Source organism: Coffea arabica, chromosome 3e (genome assembly GCF_036785885.1).
Source record: "Coffea arabica cultivar ET-39 chromosome 3e, Coffea Arabica ET-39 HiFi, whole genome shotgun sequence".
Taxonomy (NCBI): domain Eukaryota; kingdom Viridiplantae; phylum Streptophyta; class Magnoliopsida; order Gentianales; family Rubiaceae; genus Coffea; species Coffea arabica.
The window spans coordinates 8,994,877-9,003,461 of NC_092315.1; the positions used below are offsets into that span (position 1 = coordinate 8,994,877).

Sequence of the window (8,585 nt, forward strand, 5' to 3'; positions counted from 1 at the left end):
AGCACTACAACAAAAATGACCTTTAATGGCATTTAAAGGTGTCAGTATGGATTATCTAAACTGACATTTTACCTTTCCTCACACCTCGGATGAGTGTTGTCCCTTCCAATGTGGGGATAGGCTTGAAACATTCAAATGTGTCAGGAAAATTATGCTATTATACATCCCATCTACCAACAAAATTCCCTTTTCTTGACAATCGAAAGTGTCAGGATATTGTCGAAATTGCTGAGCTATGCTGACACTTTTAACTGCCACGAGTTTTTTTAAAAAAAATAAAGAAGCAACCTGGTTGTGCTTCCTGCTATACATTCCGTCAATCAGATACCCAAAGGACTTGTAAAATTATTCCAAAGAACAGAATGCATGTAATAATTTAAAAGCAAAAGTCAAAGCTCAAATATCATTTGTTGAACTAAAAGTCAGCAACAAGTACTAACATAGCTAATCGAAAAAGTTGTTTAAAGTAGAATAGCAATGTTAAACAATGCCACTAGCTAAAATAAAAATAAAAGACTCTTCTAATGTAAAAAGTTGAAAGAACTTGTAGTAGCTTCCAAACTTTCCAACCAAATGAGAGCCTTCAGTCATAACCACAAAGACACCATCAATCTTTAGTTGGTACCACCTGTGCACAAAGTACTTTGGTATAAGAAATAGACCTAACCATAAATATTTTAGTTTGAGCAACAAGCAGAAACGAAGCTTCAAAAATAGGAATCAAAGATCCAACAAGTACAAGAATCAAAGTCATGCTAAAGTTGCAAGCAACTCTAAAGTTATAGCTAGAAAGCCAAATAATTATTTGTTACAAACATTCCTAGATTCCACTTGATGAGAATAATCTAATGTCCTGAGCTCCACTTCCCTTTTTTTTGTTTAATTATCAGACAGTTTTATTGGAAATGAAAGTAAACATCTAATGAAGTAAAAGCCAAGAAGCAAAATTCTGTACACAAGTATGAAGCAAATTTAGATAGATAGAAAATGAATGCCTAATCCTTTTGTCATCTCCCATTTTGTCATCAAGAATGAATGTATCCTTGTCAAAAACTTGCTGCATCGCACACCATTAAGAGCGAGGCTAAGTATCTATGCTGACTGAATTAGCTTTAACATGGTAAGAAAATTAAGTAAATAATGCATCAGCATAAATTTGGACCTTGACCACCCAGATGACAGGAACCCAATTATCTAACTGGAGCTATGCATCCGGGGATAGAATCAATCAATGATCAATATGCCTTAATCCTTTGCAGAACATAATGTAGATTTTATTTTTCAGCCTTCGCAACAAGAAACTAAACTTTTCAAGGACCGCAAACACTAATCCAACATAAGTTATTTTCAAACAGAAGACTTTGTTCCTACTTGAGCATCAGTGGTGCAACAACTCTCATCTTACAATTCATTTTGTATTGAGAACGAACCTAATGTTTCTCAATTTCCAAAAAGGCAAAAAACTTTACAGTTCATAACTGCACCTTATTCAAAAAGCACCACTATAATATACTTAAAAAAAAGTATGATACTTACTAGCTTGATTGGGATGCTTGGATCTGCAATTGACAGTGTAAGGTCTTCATTCCACTCAGGATTTACATTTTTCCTCACCACACGCGTCTTCAATTTCTGCTTCACATATACAGTTAAGAAAAAATTAGTAGAAAGTTCGACCTACGTGTAAGTTGAAATAATAATCTATTATATAAACTGAAAGTCATATCCAGAAATTTAGTCCTCGTATACAGTTGGTCTGCTTCCTTTTGTCAAGAAATTAAACACCTTCAGTGCTCAAACAGGACCAAAAGTAGTAGTACACTCTAGAATGGAATTAATGACACCATGCACATTGCATGAGATTACCATCATCACAAAATGCAAGGACAATATCCACAATGCAAAAGGAATTGCAAGCTTTCACTGTGCAGAGTCCAGGAGCCTGTCATACAACCAAAAATTACAACATAGCATGTAATGCTAAAGAAAAAGTGTAAGGGGAAAGATTGATAAAATTCTAAAGTACAGAGAATAGTATACCACTGACAGTAGAAAATCAGTAACAAGACTTATTTCTAACTTCCGACTCATTGGTGCACATAGAAATTAGAAATCAAGAATCTTTGATGATATTTTCACCTAAATATCACTTCTCGTGACAACCTTCAGACCTTCAATTTCCTCTCCAAATTCTTTAGCAGAATCCTCTGCAGATTTGCTACAGTAGTGCTCCTCAAGTAGTGAAAGGGTAGGAAGTTCCCCAATACCATAAGGGATCTCCTCTAAGGATTTGCAAGACCTCAGAAGCAGGTGTTCAAGGCATGGAAAATTATCAGTGCTTGTGGCCTCCTAGTGTACTAGATCTGTACTTTCTATTAGCAACGACTTTAGACAACCAAATACCCCTTCATTTAGGTCCCATCTAGGTCCTTGAAAAGCAAAGTTTTTCAGTTTGAGTACTGTAAGGTGGCCTAAATTGGCAAAAATGGCCATATCCCCCCATGGAAGATAGCTCCAACTCAAAGTCAATTTTTTGAGCTTGTAGGGTAAAATTTTTTAAGTTCAAAATAGAAGTCATCTCTAAGAAATCCCCACAAGCAGCTTGATATGATAAAAGGGAAACAATCCAAGAAAACGATTAAGAAATGTAGGCCACTAACTCTCCTCAGTCCTCCTCGGCTATTCGCCCCTTCTCACTGACATAGATACCATCAAGGAACTTCCGGATATCTTTGTTCTTCACATGGCATTTTTGGTTTCAAATTGGAGGCTCACAAGCATCTGACGATAAACCCAGAAATGAACAAACACAAAGCACTGGTAGTCCAGCCCAAAAACTCTACTCAAATACACACTCAAAAGGGAGGGGGAAGAGGAAGAATTCTTCCGCACAAGCCAAGTTCTCTCACAGTATTACTAAATCAAATCAACAATTCGGATGCATGAAAATGTAAAAGAAATCAGAAAAATGACAAATCTAAAGAGAAAAGAAAAGGCCCAAATGTTTCATCATGCGAGCAGATACCTTCTTCTCACCAAGGAAGTTTCGGATCTCAATAGAACGATTGGAGTTGGTGATGGAGGCGTTGATTGGGAAGTGAGCGTAGACGAATCTCATCTTGTAGCGGTAACCCTTGGTAACGCCAGTGATGAGGTTCTTAATGTGGCTGAGGGTAGTGCGAATGGCGGCGGTAGTCTTGCGGGAGCCGAACCAAGCGTCAACCTTGAGCTTCCTCTTTCCGGTGGCCTCATCGGTGATGAGCTGGAATTCGTGGTTGAGATGCTTGAAGTTGCGAGTAAGCTTCCCGCGGGGTCCTTCCACCTAGAGTTGCTTGGCTTTCACCTTAATCTTAACACTGCTGGGAATAACCATAGTCTCCGATGACAGAATCGTCTTTATCTTGGACAATCGCTCACAGTAATTTTGCCTCCTCTTCTTTTCTAGAGAAGTGCAAAAGATTGGCAGCCAAAAAACCCTTACAAATCCATAAAGTTGAACAGGGAAATCTAGCAAAAAAATATGATATTAGATTCAGCAAAAAACGTTATATCAGATTCAAGTAGACAACCGAGAGAAATCAATTTTAGGGCAAAAATTTATCATGCAATTACATACCTTCGATAAGAAAGCAAGGGTAGTTTGATTGTGGAGAGATTCAATAGCAAAACTCTTGGGGAAAGCAAAATTTTGGCCAAGAGTTTTGAGAGATAGTTTGCAGAGAGAGAGTTTGTGAGAGAGATAAGAAGAAGCAAAATTTCACTGGCAAGCAAAATGAAGTTTTGAGATTTCACAGGTGTTTTGGCAAAGAATCTTCCGCCAAAATCAAAGTACGTCGTTTTGTGTTTTAATTTTTTTTTTTTTGTATCTCACATTTTTTCAAGTGTCATAATAGGGAGTCTAAAGGTACATTATTGTTTTTATATCAAATAAAATAAAAAAAATTAGAGTATATATTATTGAGTTGATAACAAGTGTAATGATAGAAGTGCTATAATGACACAAACCAGTAAGTGTCCTTATAGACATGTCAGAAAAGACCATTTTTGTTGTAGTGAAGGTGCACTTATACGAACAAAAATGCACCATTAAATAAATAAAAACAGCCGTCTGTGTTTGAATTTATATCAATGTATTTTGTTTCTCTGTTACTTGCAAGCAGGTTCCAATCACTAAGTTTTATATGTCAACTAGATACTATATTCATGACTTGTTATAAAAGCTTACTAGTTAAATATTACTTAAAATGAATCCAAACCTTAAAAGGAAATGAAAGATTAACTGATATATTGAGAGAAAAACATATAACTCAAAAACTAGAGTTCAAATATGAGATTTTCTGCTTTCTACAACCATTCTTTTGGTCATCTCTAAACAATGTGCATCTTACCATGTGCTAAATAGGTTTAGAATGCATAGGTATGAGCAAAGAACGATATGCTCTCTTTAAAATGTGACAACAAAATTAATAGATCTACATACTTATCCCCATTTTTTGTTTGAAATTCAATGAATTAGAGATCATGAAATTCAACACAAAATCATTCAAGCAATCAAGAAGAAAATAACATCTTACGGTTAATATTAAGGAAAAAAAAATAGACTTTCCTCCCCCTTCAGTTTTAGAACTATGTTTAGTTTTCCTTTTAGTCCAAAACTCTCTCTTGATTTCACTGTAGCTAAATGCTTAGGCACTTGACATATGGTAAGATACACACATATTTATATGTACGTACACACACACACACCCACACACACAGATATATATATATACATAACACATAGACACACACACACATATGCACACTAATAACAGAGAAGGTGTTTTCCACGTGAATATGATGCGTTTCGATTTTCCTTTTCTTCTCAAAAATTTAAAAAAAATCAATGAAATTGAGATAAAATTAATGTGATATTAAACGTTTATATTTTTTATATTTTTTGAAACTTGATTTATCCTAACCAACACAAATGCGCAAGAAGCAAAGTATCCTTTATCCCAAGAGCACTTTTGTTTTGTAATAATATCAATATTTTCGTCTTTTGGTTGAATTTGAATGACTTGAATGTTGTTCTCTTTTATGCCATTTGGGTTAAAGTTTTTATCTTCCTAAATAATTTATTGTTCCCCTTTACGTCATTCTATGAATTTTTTATTAGTTTTAGTGAGTTTTTCCTTTATTATTTCTATTAATGGTGGAATGTAAAATGATTGAAAGTGCTATTGTAATTATAAAATAAATTTAATGCATTTAAGGTAATGACTAGTGTTATAGCTGTATACCAATTTGAATAGATGTACCTTTGGAGTAAGCATGGCCACGGTTCCAGAACCGCCGGTTCTGGTTTTTTAAAGAGGTAGAACCAGAACCGCACCATCTAAGATGGTTCTGGTTCTGGTTCCACAACCGCCGATTCTGGTTCTTCTGGTTCTTCAAAGAGGTAGAAAGATGGTTCTGGTTCTGGTTCTAGAATCGCCGGTTGTGGTTCTTCAAAGAGATAGAACCAGAACCGCACTATCTGGTTCTGGTTCCGGTTCCGATTTTGGTTCTGGTTCTGGTTCCTTATAGTTTTGATTTCGATTCCTTGTGGTTCTGGTTCTGATTCTGTATAGTTGTATACAATTTTATTTAATTTTTTATCCTTACCAATTTTAATACGAATATAACAATATATTTAAAATTTTAAATAGAATGTAAAAAATAAATACAAAATAAAGATCATATTTTAATTTTATTATTATTCAACAAAGTACGAAGTAATAAATGGATAATACAAATTTTATGAAAAATACGTTACATTGTCAAATTAAAAAATACATAACACTATCAAATGGTAATCATTTTAAATGGAAAAGAAAATACTTGATTTTTTCATTGAAATTGAGATGAAATATCAAAACAAACATTAATTATTTAATCATCTTCATTGCTTGCGACGGCACTAGAATCAGTTGTATAATTGAAATCTTCTTCTTCATCTTTTTCCATTTCTTCTTGTCTATATTTTGCTCTAGTCCAATCATCCACGTATGCTTGAATTTCTAGTGATTCTGGGCTTAATCTCGATCTTGTCTCATCCAAAATGCTTGCACCGGCACTAAAAGCTTGTTCCACTGCTACTGTTGATGCTGGAGTTGCTAATATTTGCTTAGCAATAAGGGAGAGGATAGGATAATTCTCTGATTTTCGCTTCCACCAGTCAAGGACTTTAAACTGTTTTGTTAAGCTACTATTATCATGCTCAAACTTGGTAGTTAGATATGATTCAAGTTCCGTATTAGTATTAAGTGAACCATTTATTTATATTAATTTTTTTTAACAGTTCTGGAACTGGCGGTTTTGGTTCTGGTTCTATTTTTTAGAGAACCAGAACCAGAACGTTTATCCAAGGTTCTACCACGGTTATGGTTCCACGGTTTTGGTTCCGATTCTGGTCCGGTTCCAAACGGTCCGATTTCGGTCCGATTCCCGGTTCCAAGTGGAACCATGGCCATGCCTACTTTGGAGTGTTGGCAGAACTATACGTTTTGTTGAAAAATGAGGATTGAAGGTTCAGGAAATGGATATTTAATTTATAGGCCTCGCTAATTTGGTGATCTTTGAGGATATTTCCATACTGATCTAGACAACGATGTGTGAAAACGTGTTCCACATTGGTCCTTGTCAAATTTTCACACGTATTAAATTAATTATAAGCATTGTTTTCAAGAGCGGATCGGACTGGCTGGTTTGACCGGTTGGACCGCGAACCGGTCTTGGCTTCGGTCCGGTTCATGCTTTGGGTTGATTATACTTAAAAATCGGATTGAACCGTGCGAACTGGATTGAACTGTTGAATCGGCAATTTTTTTTGTTTTTGTCTATTAAATTGAAATTTTTTTAAAAAAGAATATGTTTTCCTTAACCCTAAAATCTAATTATTAAATGCTACATTCACTCACTTTCTTCTCATTTTTTGTCTCTTATCAAGTTTGTATTTTTATTTTCTGTTTTCTTGACTTTCTCCAAACTTAAAACTTCTTTTTTTTTTTAAGTTGCAATATCTAAATATCAAAAACTTGAATTAAAATTTAAACTCACAATGTCTAATTCTCATAGACGTGAATTTTGTGTAATTTCAAAATATTGTGGTATTTTTTAGTTCGATTTAATATTACTTTTGGTAAATTCAATTAAGATTAAGATGAAATTTATTTATTTCAACTTATAATTTTAAAAATTTATTTGTGAAAATCCAACTTCTTTGAAAATATTAAAATTTTCATCATGTAAAGCCTTAAATTAGTCCAATTATTTTGTGCATATATATTTATATAAATTATTTTTAAAAAAATTCATTGAACCAGGATTGAACCGGTCCGACCGGTGCATTAATTGAAGTGGTGCATTAATTGGCCCTTTTCAACAAGTGGAAGAATTCGAACACTTCAAGTTGGAACAAATTGGCCCTTTTTAAATAAACTTGCAAAAATTTGAAGAATTATTTTGGGCCATAGTGAAATATTGGAAAAGATTTTGATAAAAATTTGACAGAGTTTCCCATTATAACTGGACGAAACTCCCTGCCAACAAACCAATTTTTCAAGAAAAAGTTCAACATGGCAATATTTCCAAGCACAATTCCAACATTTCTAATACGTTTAAATCCACAAAATATCATTGAATGGCATAAAATAGCAAGCCAATTATTCCCCTTCCCCACACTTAAATTCCACATTGTCCTCAATGTGAGAAAGGAAAATTAACGAAAGTAAGGGTCTGTTTGGTTCGACAGAAAATATTTTCCCTAGTGAAAATATTTTCAATCGAAGTCATTTTCCTGAAAAATCACTTCCTTCTCCATAATTTTCCGGTGTTTGGTTATTTAGTGAAAATATTTTCCAAATTCCTTTTTTCATAATTTTTCGGTGTTTGGTTTGTCAGTGAAAATATTTTTTGACTTCCTTTTTTAATGTTTGTTGATATGTTGCAAATGTTTTTCTATTCTCAAAACATTCATCTTGTTTTTTAGCTTCTATCCATTATAATCATATTATCATTTTTATAAAATATTTATTCAAATTACACCATGAATTCTTAAATGAAATTATTAATGACACTAATGAATTGGTTTTTGATCTTCCTTTAAAAAAAAAATCATTAAGGGGGTGAAGTGGATTCACTACAATTCATTGTGTAAGAAAATGGACGATTTTGATTGGACATGGGAAAAGGACGCTTGCTTGTCCTATTCATACCGCTAGAAAGTAACCATCGAGACCCAGATTGTAGCTGTCTAGTATCAATTAACATGCCCCTACCATTTGGCTCAACATTAAACTGTTTTGCTATTGACACTGATAAGCAGACACTTTGTTAACTCGTCTGAGCATCAAGCAACCATACTAGCAGTCAAGATGCTACGGTATTGAGTTCACAACACAGAAAGGCAAGGATCATAGCGTACAATACTGCAGCAAGTATCAATCAGTTTTATATGTAGATCACAACATGAAGACCTATAAGAAGGATATAGAATGGGTAGAAAAGCTCTGTTCTGTTCACTATGTGACGAGGTAGCCAAATTAACCGGGATTGTGTAAGGA

The 8,585-nt window shown here is 34.1% G+C and overlaps 1 long non-coding RNA gene across 1 annotated transcript; it reads right to left on the reverse strand.

Annotated features, from left to right (window-relative positions):
- Nucleotides 1-375: 375 nt before the first annotated feature.
- On the reverse strand, nucleotides 376-3,804 carry LOC113737155 (uncharacterized). The gene is made up of 5 exons (XR_003459946.2): nucleotides 3,617-3,804; nucleotides 3,026-3,507; nucleotides 1,867-1,942; nucleotides 1,537-1,632; nucleotides 376-628 (listed from the first exon to the last, which is right to left on the reverse strand). It is a non-coding gene; the product is annotated as an uncharacterized lncRNA (long non-coding RNA).
- Nucleotides 3,805-8,585: the final 4,781 nt, after the last annotated feature.